This window comes from Aythya marila, assembly GCF_965140915.1.
Source record: "Aythya marila genome assembly, chromosome: 24".
Taxonomy (NCBI): Eukaryota; Metazoa; Chordata; class Aves; order Anseriformes; family Anatidae; genus Aythya; species Aythya marila.
Window position 1 is genome coordinate 2,501 of NC_139065.1, and position 14,521 is coordinate 17,021.

General features: G+C 40.5%; 1 protein-coding gene across 2 annotated transcripts in view; it reads right to left on the bottom strand.

The window, feature by feature from the left end:
- Positions 1-821: 821 nt before the first annotated feature.
- The window catches only part of LOC309886938 (uncharacterized protein), a 125,219-nt gene continuing 111,519 nt past the window's right edge, over positions 822-14,521 (bottom strand). The window contains exons 3-5 of one of the 2 annotated variants that reach the window (XM_082778272.1): positions 3,428-4,324; positions 1,824-1,925; positions 822-1,705 (exon numbers count right to left, since the gene is read on the bottom strand). The gene's annotated coding sequence lies outside the window, so the exon portion shown is untranslated. The remainder of the gene's footprint in view (positions 1,706-1,823; positions 1,926-3,427; positions 4,325-14,521) is intronic. The other variant, XM_082778271.1, reaches the window with a different exon arrangement.

Below are 14,521 nucleotides of genomic sequence, written 5' to 3' on the forward strand. Positions count from 1 at the left end.
TTTCTGATCTGTTTCTAATGATTTCAACGGGAACTGTGCAGAAAAAGACACGAAGCTGGTGGGAGACTGCACCTCTCACCCCTGTCTCAAAGGAGAAAAATTAGCCCTTGCCGTGTGTGGCTACTCACTGGCAGTAAAGCAAACGACAACTACTCATGGCATGCACTGGAAACTACAGAGGCTGGCTGGAAGCCCAAAGACTACAACTCCCAGAATGCTGCAGGACTCAATAATTTCTGACCCTACAGCAGCACACACCCTCCCACACCCACGCACTCCGCTACCAAATGTGGAAGCCATGCAGAACCTGGTGTGACACCTCTTGCCTCTGTGTCCATCTTGGCACAACCCAGAACCTGGTGTGACACCTCTTGCCTCTGTGTCCATCCCGGCACAACCCTCCCCATAGCTTCTCGACCCCTATCCCAGCCTTCCCTCAGGACAACCAGTCCCACAGCTGTCCCCCAGGTGGACCCAGCACCTCCTGTGCCATCTCCACAGCCCCCAATAGTCTCATGAAAGCCCAACCACACTCAACCTGACTCTGTCCACAAGAGCTGGCAACTAGTCCTTTGTCAGAGAACAGCTCCAAAGCCCCTTTACACAGCGGGGCCATCCCCTTCTGCCTCTAACAGGGGCTCTTCCAGACCCATCCAGCAGCTGCCACCCTTCAGGAATGCTGGGCCACCACCTAATACATTCCCCCCCACACACATGCACTATTTAACCTGCTTCCTTGAACATAGTGACAGCCACTTACTCTGTGCAAAGGGACTGCAAACACAGGAGTGCAATAAACAAAGCAGCTGTTTATTCATGCACATCAGTGCCTGGAGGGAGGCTGTTGCATGGTTGATGGTCCCTATGCACCCATTTTCCCCCATTTAACCTCAGAAATCAGCACTGGATCAGCACTCATCTGTCCCATGCTGATGTGTTGCTTTCTGTTACCATGGAGCAGGACTGGAGGAAGGAAAAATAAGGCCAGGGAGCAGGACAGAGGCGTAAAGAGCGAAAAAGAGAAGCACCATCTAGACAGGTGGGTATAGCAAGGAACAATGGGGCAGGCAGCAGGACAGAGATTTGCAGGGGAAGATGAGACAGATGCAGATAGCAGTGAGAGAGGAAGAAAAAGGGAAAGAGAGGGGAGTAGGGAGCCAGAGGCATGGATGGATAGGTACAGTGGGAGATGGTGGACATTGAAGAAGCTTCTTGCTTGGTCTCTCTGCCAGCTTCCTCCTTTGCAGATCCCATTGCTTGTCTGTCATCCACCTAAGAGAATGCACTGGCATCTTATAACTCTGGTAACATTAGAATTCATAACTAACTAGTGTCTTGCACATACCCGGTATGTAACCATACAGCACTTTTAATGACATACACAGATCATGCCATGGATGCTGGTGACCCGGTCTGCTAAGGACAGCTAAGAGGGATCCTTCTTCCCCCACAGACAACAGCTTTCTTGTCTGCAGGTACAGGCAGCTTCCAGCCACACCCACTTCATTTCAGTCTTCATCTGTCTTATTTGTTGCTGGTCTTATCTTCAGCCACAGCAGTTCCTGTCAAAAGTGAGTGATGAGTCCACCTTCCTCATTTCACCCATGCCACTACAACAGTGAGGCAAAATCCTGCAAATCTAAGCCAGATGGAGTCGGTGACATCCACAGCAGAGGAGAGTATAACTTAGCCCTCACTGCTAGCCCTGAAAGAGGAAGAGAACACACAACTGTTATCAACGGGTATTATCCAAATCTATTTTAGGCTAGCACCCTTCCTTCTGTATGAATTTCTGTACCACTCTTTCCCAAATTGACTCAAACCTGCTTCAAGGTTGGTCCTGGAGCTAGACGCAGCCATGCAGGGCAACCAGTGTTGGGGGAGTCTCCATGGAAGCTCTGAGGAGGTGGGAAGGCATCCAGCATCTGTAATTGGAGGGGAGGGGGGGGATGAGACTAATATCTTTTTACCATCCTCCCCTCTGCCAGTTCTCCACTCATTCCCTGGGGCTGCCCCGACTTCAACTGACAGGGAACCTTTCATAGTTCTCCCAGGCAAGTGTGCCTGGCAGACCCAGCCCACAAGCCACTGTACACCCACCCTGCTCTGGGGCTCCTGGCTCTCTGTGTGCATGGCCACCCAGGGCTGCACAAAGCCATAGGAAAGACCACAGCAGTGGCTGCCCCTGCCCCACAACCCCTGCCCACACCGAGCAGGCTGTGCCCTGCAGTCCCCCGGCACCAAGCCTCTCCATCACATCATCCTGGGGCAGTCAGGAGACACCCCTGAGCCCACCACCACCAAAAGGTCTCGCTAGCTGCACTGGTGGTCCCAACACTTGCCTGGTGCCGCTAACATTTATGCTGAAATGAAATGCTTTCTTACTGCCGCCATGCTGCAGAGAGCACAGCACTGCTACTGTGCATGAGCAGAGCTGGGTGCTGCAGTTCTGCATTTTGGGCATGGGGAGACAGTAGCGATCATGGCAGCACTTGAGTTAGGTGTGGAGCAATCCTGTTATAATAAAATTCCAGGAGAGGTCCTCAAGATACAACAGCGGTGAAAAGATGCTATAGAACCAGGGGAGTACTGAGGGACACAATAAAGGGTTTTGCAGGAGTCAAGAGAAAACTGTAATGGTCCTGAGTGGGTGAGTGGGGCAACATGTCCACTCAAAAACCCAGTAGCAGAACACAACATGTCCCTGCATGCATCTTTGCCTATGTGTTTGTAAGCTTGGAATCCACCTCACCCCATCCCAGAAGCAACCCACATAGCTAGGAGAACACTTTTCAATAAGGTGCAAAGGGACTGCGGGAACCATGGCTATGTAGGCAGCAAGGAGGGAACCAGTCTTGTAGGCAGCAAAGAGGACCCCAGCACAGTTTGAAGCTGGTGGGAGGTGCATCAGCCTCCTGGGGGGCTGATGTGGGAGCCTAACAGGTTAGGAGTCACCTGGCTGAGCCTCCCCTTTTACCTTGATGTAATGTAACTGCATCAGCACTAACTGACAATAAATAAATAAATAGAAGAAGAAGAAGAAGAAGAAGAAGAAGAAGAAGAAGAAGAAGAAGAAGAAGAAGAAGAAGAAGAAGAAGAAGAAGAAGAAGAAGAAGAAGAAGAAGAAGAAAAGAATAAAGAATAAGAATAAGAATAAGAATAAGAATAAGAATAAGAATAAGAATAAGAATAAGAATAAGAATAAGAATAAGAATAAGAATAAGAATAAGAATAAGAAAGAATAAGAATAAGAAAGAATAAGAATAAGAATAAGAATAAGAATAAGAATAAGAATAAGAATAAGAATAAGAATAAGAATAAGAATAAGAATAAGAATAAGAATAAGAATAAGAATAAGAATAAGAATAAGAATAAGAATAAGAATAAGAATAAGAATAAGGCAAGGGCTATCCTCTGCTTGTCTTACTGTGACAGGAGAAGGAAATGCTGATGATCCCCAGGGAGTAATCTGTCCTCTGCTTGGCCTCTGAATGGCTTGTGCCCCAGTCCCAGCAGTGTCTGGTCATCCATCCTGTTATCCTGTGGCATGGTAGCAAAGGCGCACAGTACCATGTAGTCACCAGACCAACTCCAGACAGTGAAGGGAGATAAAGAGACGCCTGGCATCATGGAGGCTTGGGGATAGGAACATGGCTGGTTTGTAGTTGCTATGACTACCGGAGCACTGTATGGCAGTGGGCTGAAAGATTTTATGCAAGGATTTGGGCGGTGGGGGTGGGGATTGTAGCAGGTCTTTCAGGTAGTGTAAGAGGCATTTGTGGTGTTGGGCAGGCTTCATGGGTAGTTCTGGTGCTGGAAGAGTGGAGTGGTTCAGGTTTGGGGGTGGTTTTGCAGTCCAGGGGCCTTAGAGGTTGTTGGTGATCTTGGGGCAGGTTCTAGTGACATGGGGCTTTGGGGGCTGGTTTGAGGGGCATCTGCAGAGCCCCCGCTCTGAGAAAGTTCACAAGCAGGAGGTCAGGGTGGTGGTTATCTACCAGAGGGATTCTAAGCATATGTGGGTGACAGTGCCTTCAAGTACTACATGTACTGTTGACACCGCAGAAGTTGTGGGGGACCCCAGAAGAAGCATCATCTTCAAAGTCATTGCAGGGGACCCGAGTTGACACATAAAATATCCTCAGTCAGAAGGCACCCACAAGGATCATTAAGTCCTACTCTTGGCTCCACGTAGGACCACTCAAAAATCATATCATACTTCTGAGAGCATTGTCCAGACTTGAGTTAGAGAATTGACTTAGAGAATGATAGCTGTTCATGGTCTAAATGGGTTCCAAGGCTGAATTGGGAGCATATGTTACTATACCTAAGGGAGAAAAGATATTAAAGTGTTAAAACTTTCTACACATGCAATACAAAGAAAGCTAATAAGAACAACTGTACTGGCTATACAGGGAACAACGTGCAAAATAATTTAAAAAAATAAATAAATTACAATCTTATAGAAGTTGGCATTTTCAACAGGAAGTTGCAGGAGAAGATATCCATGAATGTATGTGCATCGTTGCACATACAAAAAAAGGTGAGTTTCTTTCTAAAAGAAAAAAAAAAAAAACACTTTGTAGCATCTTCTTACGGAAGTCTCACAGCACTCCCGTATTATCAGAGACACAAAAACGGCATTGTAATAAACATAAAAATAAAAATAAAAGCCAAGCTATGACGGAATAATACATCTGATGAAAGACAAAGAATTCTGATAGACCCAGTAATTTTATGATGTTTCTTTTCCTTAAAACAATTACTTTATTCTTCATGAAGCAGCAGCATCCACCCTCAACAGCTAAACGCGACAAGCATTTTTGCCTCCTGGGGTTTACCAGGGGTTATTTTGACTACTGATAAAGACAGCAGTGTTATGAAATCGTCACATTAAATGAATTGAACAGAGAGCATTAATCTGGGCAAATTACTTCTAATGGTTAGAAAACTATGGCTGTAGCAAAGTCAGACAATAGTTTCCATTAGAGAACAGAAAAATTATGCCCTATATAACCTCCTTTCTCTTAGACTGTACTGCTCAAGGAAGGTTTTCATTCTTCTGTGATATAATTTAGAAAATATTTCCTGGATCTCTGACAAAATACATGCCTAGCCTTCCCTGCTAAATTACCCAAAAGCATCTGCAATGATGGGTGTAAACCCAGCTTTTCTTTCTGAGAGTCCCGAACTCTAGTTGAGAGGGAAGGTATCAGGGAAAACACATACACACAAAAATAAATAAATAAATAAATAAATAAATAAATAAATAAATAAATAAATAAATAATAATAATAATAAATTAGCATTTCTTTAATTTGATTTCAACAACTGCCACTGGAAGTTGAGCCTAAATGGTTACATTCCCTGTGAATGTTTACAGGCTTTTTTTTGCCAAATAGCCAGTGCCACCCGCAGAGGCAGTGTTTGGAAGAGCTTATTCATTCTGCATTTAGTCTAGAAAGAACATAGAAATAGGAGAAGTATCCACAGGCAAAAAAAGCTGCTGTCTTCCCTGCTCCTCTTTTGAGATGTTTCTCCTGTTTTTCAGCCATCTGATCAACTGCATTGAATATATGCTTCTAGTCATCTGCTTCTAAGACTTTCAGAATACTGACTTTCTACCTATTTCCATGTTCTCATTGTTTACTGTTCTTGAGGTTCAATCACTTTACTGAAGGCATATCTGCTTCCTCCAGTGTTTTCAGTCACACTGATCCTCTTTCAACCTCTGCATGCACATGGAAAATGGATTATTATATTCTGCTATGAACAGTTTCTACATTTTATAACAGATGCATCAGATGTACTTGGAACCCTTGCCTAGATAGCCCTTATTTTTTCCTAAACTGACCATGTTTTACCATGTTTGTAAGTTCATTTCAGGCAACATTTTCATGACCAATTGTTTACCATCAAAAGGCATAATTGTTTTTGAGACTGAATCAAGTGTGCCAGAGTTTAAAAAGAATACCTCTTATCATTGTCTGATATCTTTATTATCTGTGTGACCTATATTTGCACATAATTAAACATCGTAGCACATGAGTATAGACTCTGGTAACAGTCACCCATATTATTTATCTTACTATTAGAAACTGCTTTTGAGAAACATTTACAGGTAGTCCCGATATGATAACTGTGATTGTGTGTTTCTCTGCCAAGTTTCTATGACTTACTGGGGCAGGGAGTTTAGCAGTTAGCAATACTGCCAAATTAGGTCCCCTTGATGTCTGAACATGTAATCCCAAATTGAATATTGGTGTGACAGATTGTAATATGTTTGTATGACAACGTTAAACTGGTCCTCTCCTCTTCTTGGACTGTTCTTAAAGTAGAACAATATTATTGAGCACTATCACTGATGCAGTGTGGCCTTGGAAACACACCAAACCTGCCTCTATGTTTCTCCTGTGTGGTGAGAAGAAAAAGTATGCCATACAACAGACCTAAGCTTCCAAGAGACAAGTCCTCAAATCTTGCACATAGTACCAGAATAACCTTTTTTAAAAGCATTATTGGTGTGACATACACAATGAGCTCTGTAGTGGAAAAAGCTAGTCAATTTATCCTAATTCTTTCAATAGACTTTCAGCTCTATCTGCCAGTAAGCAACATTCCCAGTCTTATTGCAGTCTGAGAAGAAAAATCTTCTTTGTGTTAGTATTTTTCATGCTGATCACCAGAAGGTTTGTGATGAATGTTGAAGACAAAAACAAAGCCTTCATTGAGGCTAATAGGAAGAGTGCCTCTTTCATGAGAGAAGGAGAAAAGGAATCAGGACGATAATACAATATTTTGCAGGCATACAACTCTCATTGAATAGCAGTGCAAGAGCACTTTTCTGAAATATTATCTCTAGTAACTTTTCTGCACACAGTCTATTCACAGATGTATTTCCTTTGCCAATCTAAAGTAGCTATTTGATCAGTAGTTTAAAAGTAAATACACACTTGTGATGCACTCAGATACCACTGACTGTATTCAAGTGTCCATCATACAAAAGCACTCAAACAAAAAATACTCAAGTATCGATAGCTTCATTGCACTGTTCTGCACTGAGGACTTTTTCCAAGCACAGCTCATGTTATTTGAGAGATTGGTACTCAACTAGATAGCAGTTCTCCTAGCTGATTGGTACTCCGTTAGTGGTTCATCCCAGAGAAGGAGGAGGGAGGATTAGTGAACAGCTTAGCTGCCGACTGGGTTAAACCACGACACTGCTAAAGCTTCTATAGACCAAAGCCAGCTTTTTTTGGTAGATGTCATTGTAACCATCCCACTATTTCTAAATCCTAATTTTATTCAGATTTGTTTTTATCCCTATGCTAGAGATCTGTTGTTTTAGTAGTTGATGTTCTAAACATCCCTGGATCTGTTAAACTGAGTTTTTTTTTTTTCTCTCTTTAATAATCTGTTAGTCAGTCAAATTGCATGTTACTTGAACTGTGTAATACTTATGTTCAGTTGTATGCACAGCAATTGACCTTTTCTTTTAAGATGAAGATGCTGCGTTTCTGTTGTCGTCCACTGTTTCATCATTTATCAACTGTATACATGATAAAATTGTTTGAGTTTTAGGAACACATTCTTTGCTTACAAAGCAAAACATCACTGAAAAATGAGAGTCATCAGAAAACATGAAGACATTCAAGGCAACTTCATGGGTAAATATTTCTGTTTCTTACTACTGACCAAACAATAGAAGAAAAACAAACAAACAAACAAACAAAAAGTGCTTTTTCTTAAGCACGCTAATTTGAATTAAGGGTTTGTTTTTTTCACAGAGGCAGTTTCCTACTGACACTGGCTCAGGCTACATTATGATTTACTTTTTCTTGTGAAGAAATGTGACATAAGTATGCCTCAAATATATGAGATTCAGACAGCAAAGACAGTTTCTTACAGGATTAGAGTAGAGAGGAAGGAAATAAATTCAGTGCATTCAGTCACCTCATCATGAAATTCCCTATCCATGGCTTAAATATACAGCACTGACTGGTCAGAAGTCAGTTTTGTATTAAAAAGTAGATTCTTTCGGCCCATTTCAAGTGCTTTTTATAGGAGGTGTAGAAGAAATGTGAGAAAGAGGTGTCCAATTATAGAAGAATCACAGAATCACAGTATCATTTAGGTTGGAAAAGACATCTGTTTTTTCATCATAGTGGCCTTCTTGGCCACCTGAGCATCCTGCTGGCTCATATTCAGTCAGCTGTCTACCAATATCCCCCGGTCCCTTTCCACCAGGCAGCTTTCCAGACACTCTTCCCTCAGCCTGTAGCATTGCATGGGGTTGTTGTGCTCCAAGTGCAGGGCCTGGCACTTGGCCTTGTTGAACTTCATACAGTTGGCTTCAGCCTATCAATCCAGCCTATCCAGATTGCCCTGCAGAGCCCTCGTACCTTCAAACAGATCAACACTTGTGTCTTACTGCCCTGGATATCCTCGTCCAGATTACTGATATAAAGAGAACTGTCCCCAGTACTGAGCCCTGGGGGACACCACTAGTGACCAGCCTCCAACTGGATTAAATTCCATTCACCACAACTTTGGGCCTGACCACCCAGCCAGTTTTTATGCAGTGAAGCATGCACTCATCCAAGCTATGAGCAGTCCATTTCTCCAGAAGAATGCTGTGGGAAACAGAGTCAAAAGTTTTACTAAAGTCTAGAAAGGCAACATCCACAGCCCTTCCCTCATCCACTAAGTGCATCATCTTGTCATAGAAAGCGATCAAGTTCATCAAGCAGGACCTGCCTTTCATAAACCCATGCTGACTGGGCCTGATCACTTGGTTGTCCTGTATGTGCCACATGATGGCACTCAAGATGATCTACTAGATAACCTTCCCAGGCACTGAAGATGAGAGGAGACAAGACTGGATGGATCAAAGGAGAAGAGTAAGTTGTTTTTTGCTTGTTTTATTTAGAGAGCATCAGTGCAAACTATTCAATTAAAACAACTTTGACTAATTAGATATTTCCAAAAATCCTCTGTGACTAAAAGTGTCTTTTCCTTCATTCTTTTGTCAAAAAGGACATCTATGCATTCTGATTCTTTTAAATAATTCTTCATGCTCTATTTTCATCATCGAATACTGTACTGGGTTGTTGGGTTTTGGTGTTTGTTTGTCTGTTTGTTTTGTTGTTGCTTTGATTTTTAATGCAGAAATGACACAGGCATAAACTAATCCTGTACTGAAATAAAACACGAGAGATTTAAAGTAATTTTATGATTTTATGAAGTCTCTCGTCTCTGTTTTCCTGTGATTGTTGCCTTTTGAGTCCCTTGACCTGAATACAATAAAAATGGTGATAAATATGCTTATCAAATTATATTTCCATTTTACTGTTCAAGTCTAGTCTAAAAATGGAACTTAATTCCAATCCTCTAACTTTTATTCCTTTTCAGTTCTTTTCCAATAAAGGCAGCAGTCTTAGATTATCATACCATTGCTTGATTTAACATGAAGTCTAGATACAATAGTCTTGCATTAGAGACAAAATGAATCAGCATAGTAAAATTCATAGCATTTGTACCTTCAATATGCTTAGATGACTTTTTTTTTTCTTTTATAATCAAAGATCAAAGATACAACATAATGCATACCAGTTCTGTGGTACATTTCACTCTATCCCTTAAGAAGCACTCCCTTGAACAGTAACATGGAAATAGAACTAGACTTGAACGGTAAAATGGAAATATTAAGAATGCCCACAGATACACATGTATCATATAACCCCTTAAACCAGGCAGACTTAATAGACATTGTAGGTATTCTTTTTTTTTTTTTTTTTCATCAAACAGCCCTCTCACTTGAGCATGGTGCCACAGAAACTCGCTCTTGGCATCCTTTAGCATGAATATGTTTGCTATATTAACAGCTAGTGCTCAACCATTTTCTCCCAAGCCCAGAAGTCTTCTTACTACATCTCTTGGTCTTAATTCACCTGCCACCTCCTCTAAATATTGATTGAGCTCTTAGAACTGTTTTCTGCAATTTAACCTTCCAGACACATTCCATCAGGAAGGCAAACTATTTCCCACTAGGCTAGTTTTCTAAGCCAAAACTAGTAGGGCTCTGGGATAACAGCAGCACTGCTTCACAAATGCACTTCAACTAAATCCAAGTCAAAATTTCACTTCCAGAATTCTTCCTTTCCAGAGAAGCATGGGAATGAGGGAGAACTTCTTCTTTTTGAGGTGTTGTATGGCTTCATTTATGGCAGTGTGGTACAATTCTGTGCACCTTATACGGTTTGTTCTGAAAGCAATGGATCTTCTAATGACTTCACAGATTTTTTGCATACTACAATCATGTAAAAACATTTTCACATAATTGTCTTCACTAACCAAAATCATCAGCGCACACAGGAAATAATCTTTGGCTCAACTTTGCTGTGAAAATGTTCACATGGCATTACTACCAGATGACTTTATATTACATGTTAATTTCCAGTACATATCCTAGTCTGTTTTGTGTTTTATTCTTTTACATTAATAAAATGGGTTCCCACCATAAGACTAATGGTCTGATTCTGGTTTTACACCTTTTCTATACAAACACAAATGTGATTAAACCAAGCCTGGTAAGAGAACCAGGCTCTGATAGGCTAGAGAGATATTTTTCTTTCCCCTTCCTTTTTTTTAGAGTTCCAAAGAGTGAAAATAGATATGAAAAGCTCTCTGCTTGTTTGGCAACTAACAGAAAAATACTTGTTTGCATTTAGTAACACTCAACACTGTGAATCAGATTCTTTAGTACAAAGTCAGTTTAGAGACCCTAACCTGTTACTTCATGCTCTCTGCAAAAGTTTTACTTCAGCTTCTTGCCATTTTAGAAATCAGGGCTGAGAAATTTTTCAGGAGACTCCAATCAAGGAAAGAATATCTCCAGAGTTTCCCTTAAGCACACTCTTTTAGAGTAGCTTATTTTTCAAATTATCAGTTTAGATAAAAGTCAGACAGCAATAAAAATAAGTCCACAGTTAACATGAGAAAATGGAAATACTATGCTGATGTAAAATGACAGTAGTGTGCTTTTGATTGCTTTATGAAAGAAAACAAATCTGTATTATCTGCACGCAAAAAGTAGGAAATCATTTAAAGTCTCTAATATCATGTTAAGCAGGAAGGAATTTTAAATGATTATCTTAATTTGTACACTTTTTAAAAGGATAAAGTAAATGACTAATGTAGAAATGGGTAAAGCATAAGGTTAGAAGCATGGTTGCCATCTAAACTGCCATCTGAATTCACAGAACCTTTCATCTAGTGTGACTTAGAATTAGAGTAAGGAAGCCAAGATCTAACATTGCTTCAGTCAGTAAAAAGGCATTTATTTTGGCTCTTGATCCCAAATTTATTCTGTAACTCTCTGAAAACTTCTTTCCTTATTAGAAAACAAAGAAGGAAAGAAGGAAATAGCTATTGAAACAGCTTCAGGGCAGCTGCCTAGAATTTTTCATGGTAATTAGTTCTGTTCATAGACTTAAAAAATATAAACAAGTTTCATTAAATACAGATGAATGACATTTTCTACATTCATAAAACTATACATCAGCATTTGTACGAGGTCATGAAAGCATATAGTCCTCATCTTAATTAACCATGGTAGTTTAAAGTCTAAAAAGTAGTGGTAGGGGGGAATCTATTGTTAATTAATCCATTATATTTTTGTCTATTACACTAATATGATGCATATAGGCTTTGAAATATGTAATCCTAATGCCAGTTTCTGTAGTTATGAAAAAAGGCCTATGCTAACAACAAAGTTCATTTTATGTCTTGTATTCTAGTTCACTTTCTATCTTCTCAGTTTAAGGGATGTAGCCTGAGGCCACAGTCATGTTAGTGAGCTACATGTAATATTGGCGATAAGCCAAGTATCAGATTCTCGCAGGAACTAACTCCAAAATAATAATGAAAAAGACCCTGTATACATACATGCTACACACTGGAATGGTAAGTCTACCTCGTGAGTCTCATGCTGTACCTTTCGTACGATCTTCAGCAGATAACTAAAACCTTATGCAAAAGTTCATATAGGGGGCAACCCTGGTTATATGTGCAGACTAGGGGATGAGATGCTGGAGAGTAGACCCACAGAAAGGGAGATGAGCATGAGCCAGCGGTGTGCCTTGGTGGCCAGGAGGGCTAACTGTATCCTGGGGTGCATCAAGAATGGCATTGCTAATCAGTCAAGGGAAGTGATTGTTCCACTCTTCTCTGTGCTGGTGTGGTCTTACCTTGAGTACTGTGTGCATGCTGGGTGCCACAGTACAAGAAAGACACAAAGCTGTTAGAGAGTATCCGAAGGAGGGCAGCAAACATGGCAAAGGGTCTAGAAGGGAAGACATATGAGGAGCAGCTGACGTCACGTCTACAGCTTCCTCACAAGGGAGAGTGGAGATGCAGGTGCTGAGCTCTTCTCTCTGGTGACCAGAGATATGACCCAAGGGACTGACTTGAAGCTACGACAGGGCAGGTTCAAACTGGGTATCAGGTAAAGGTTCTTCACTGAGAGGGTGGTTGAGCACTGGAACAGGCTCCCCAGGGCAGTGGTCATTGCACCAAGCCTGACAGAGCTGAAGAAGTGCTTGGACAAGCTCTCAGACACATGGTCTGACTTTTCTGGTGGTCCTTTGGGAACCCAGGAGTCGGACCCGATGATACTTGTGGGTCCCTTCCAACTTGGATTCTATGATATGGTTTATCAAGACATACATAAAAGCAATTGTCTACTTACCTACAATAAATATTTCTGATTGTACTTCAGTCAAGAGAATGATTCTGTATCAGCCGTGTGAATCTCAGTCTGAGCCTTGGCTGATTGCAAGAAGCTGTGCATGTATCATAACAAGACCTGCTGCTAAATGGCTACTTCTCAGTGGAGAATGAAGTGCTATGCTCATAGACATTTTTACTTCAGCAAACTTAATCATCAGTGAAATGATATTTATTTTTTTGTATCTAGAAAAGCATTTTGGTGGGCAGGACCTATCAGACTGCAAGCTTCCCATCTTCATAGGACAGAAAGATGCTTAGCAGGTATCCTGAGAGGAAATTGAAAATGAGTTATCTCTGTGCTGTATTAACAGCACATCACTGCTTTTGAATTGCAGAACGAAGTTCAAAGAAACAAACTGCTCTCCCCAACTACTGCAAGGCAGATGCACAACCTTAGGAGATACTTTCACACTATTCATAAAATAATGATAATAACAATCATAATAAAGGAACAAAAGCACTGAGAACTCCAACACTAAATACATTTTGAGTGAAACTGGATATGCCTTGACTATGTCACACAACATACTAATGCAGAGATCTCCAACATGGCACAAACTAGGTGTGTTCATATCAGTGTGGCACTAAGCATGAATAAATCCATTATAGCTAAGTTCTTAAGTTCTGATTTGTATATTTTGTGGGCATATCTTCTCACAAGCATCACCAGCTCAGGCATCTCAACCACAAGCCTGTACTTGTACCAACAATTCTTTTATTTTGGCTAACCTGGAGCAAACGAAATGGAAATCCACAGGATTTGTTTATAATAATAATAATAATAATAATAATAATAATAATAATAATAATAATAATAATAATAATAATAATAATAATAATAATAATAATAATAATAATAATAATAATGTAAAGTGAAATGTAGAAACAGTTAAACAAATAAAAAGGTATTGAAGAGAAAGAAAATCAGTGAGACATAACTGAACATGGACAGACTTTCAAAGGAAGCAATGGAAGCATGTAGCTGACAAAGCACTCCAATACTACATGGAGAATATTTCAATATTGGCATTCGATTTGAAAAGATGACCAGGCAGGTCTGATTTCTCACTCTTCTAATTTCCATCAAGTTTCTGACCTCTCCCTAATGTGTATTAAGAGAACATTTCAAAGATCAGTGCTCTGCATGATTTCCAGAAGCAATTTGTGCCAATGGAAAGTGAGATATACAGCATCTGAATGAGTACAAGGAAGCTTGATCAAAATTCCAGCCTCGTGGTTTGTTCTGAATTCTTGCTGCACTCCTTTCAGATCTGGAAAGTTACAGATTGACATATCTCTGGATTTTTTATGTTGTGATACTTTTCTCCTAGGATCTGTGCCCTACTGGTTCTGGGAAACTTGTGACCTCTGCATTTTTAATTAGAACTTGTAACTTTTTCCATAGCAACATATTTTGATGTCGCAAATACAGAATCTGTCAAATCAAATGACTTCCAAGTGCAAAGCTAAGTACTTCTGGTCAAATGAAGTCCAAGTATATAAAAACACTGAGATGCAAGCAAAACTGAAAATACACAGCAAAGCAAGGATGGAAGTCTTGGCCTTGGTTAATTCATAACTTTGATCTCAGTGATTAATAAATCAATACAAATATGAAAGAATTACATTGCATGCTGAAGTAGTTTAGATGAAGAATTCTTAATACTAATTTCCTTGAAGATGAGAACAGATAAAATCCATCTGTCTGATTGGTGTGCCAGTACTCACATGATAC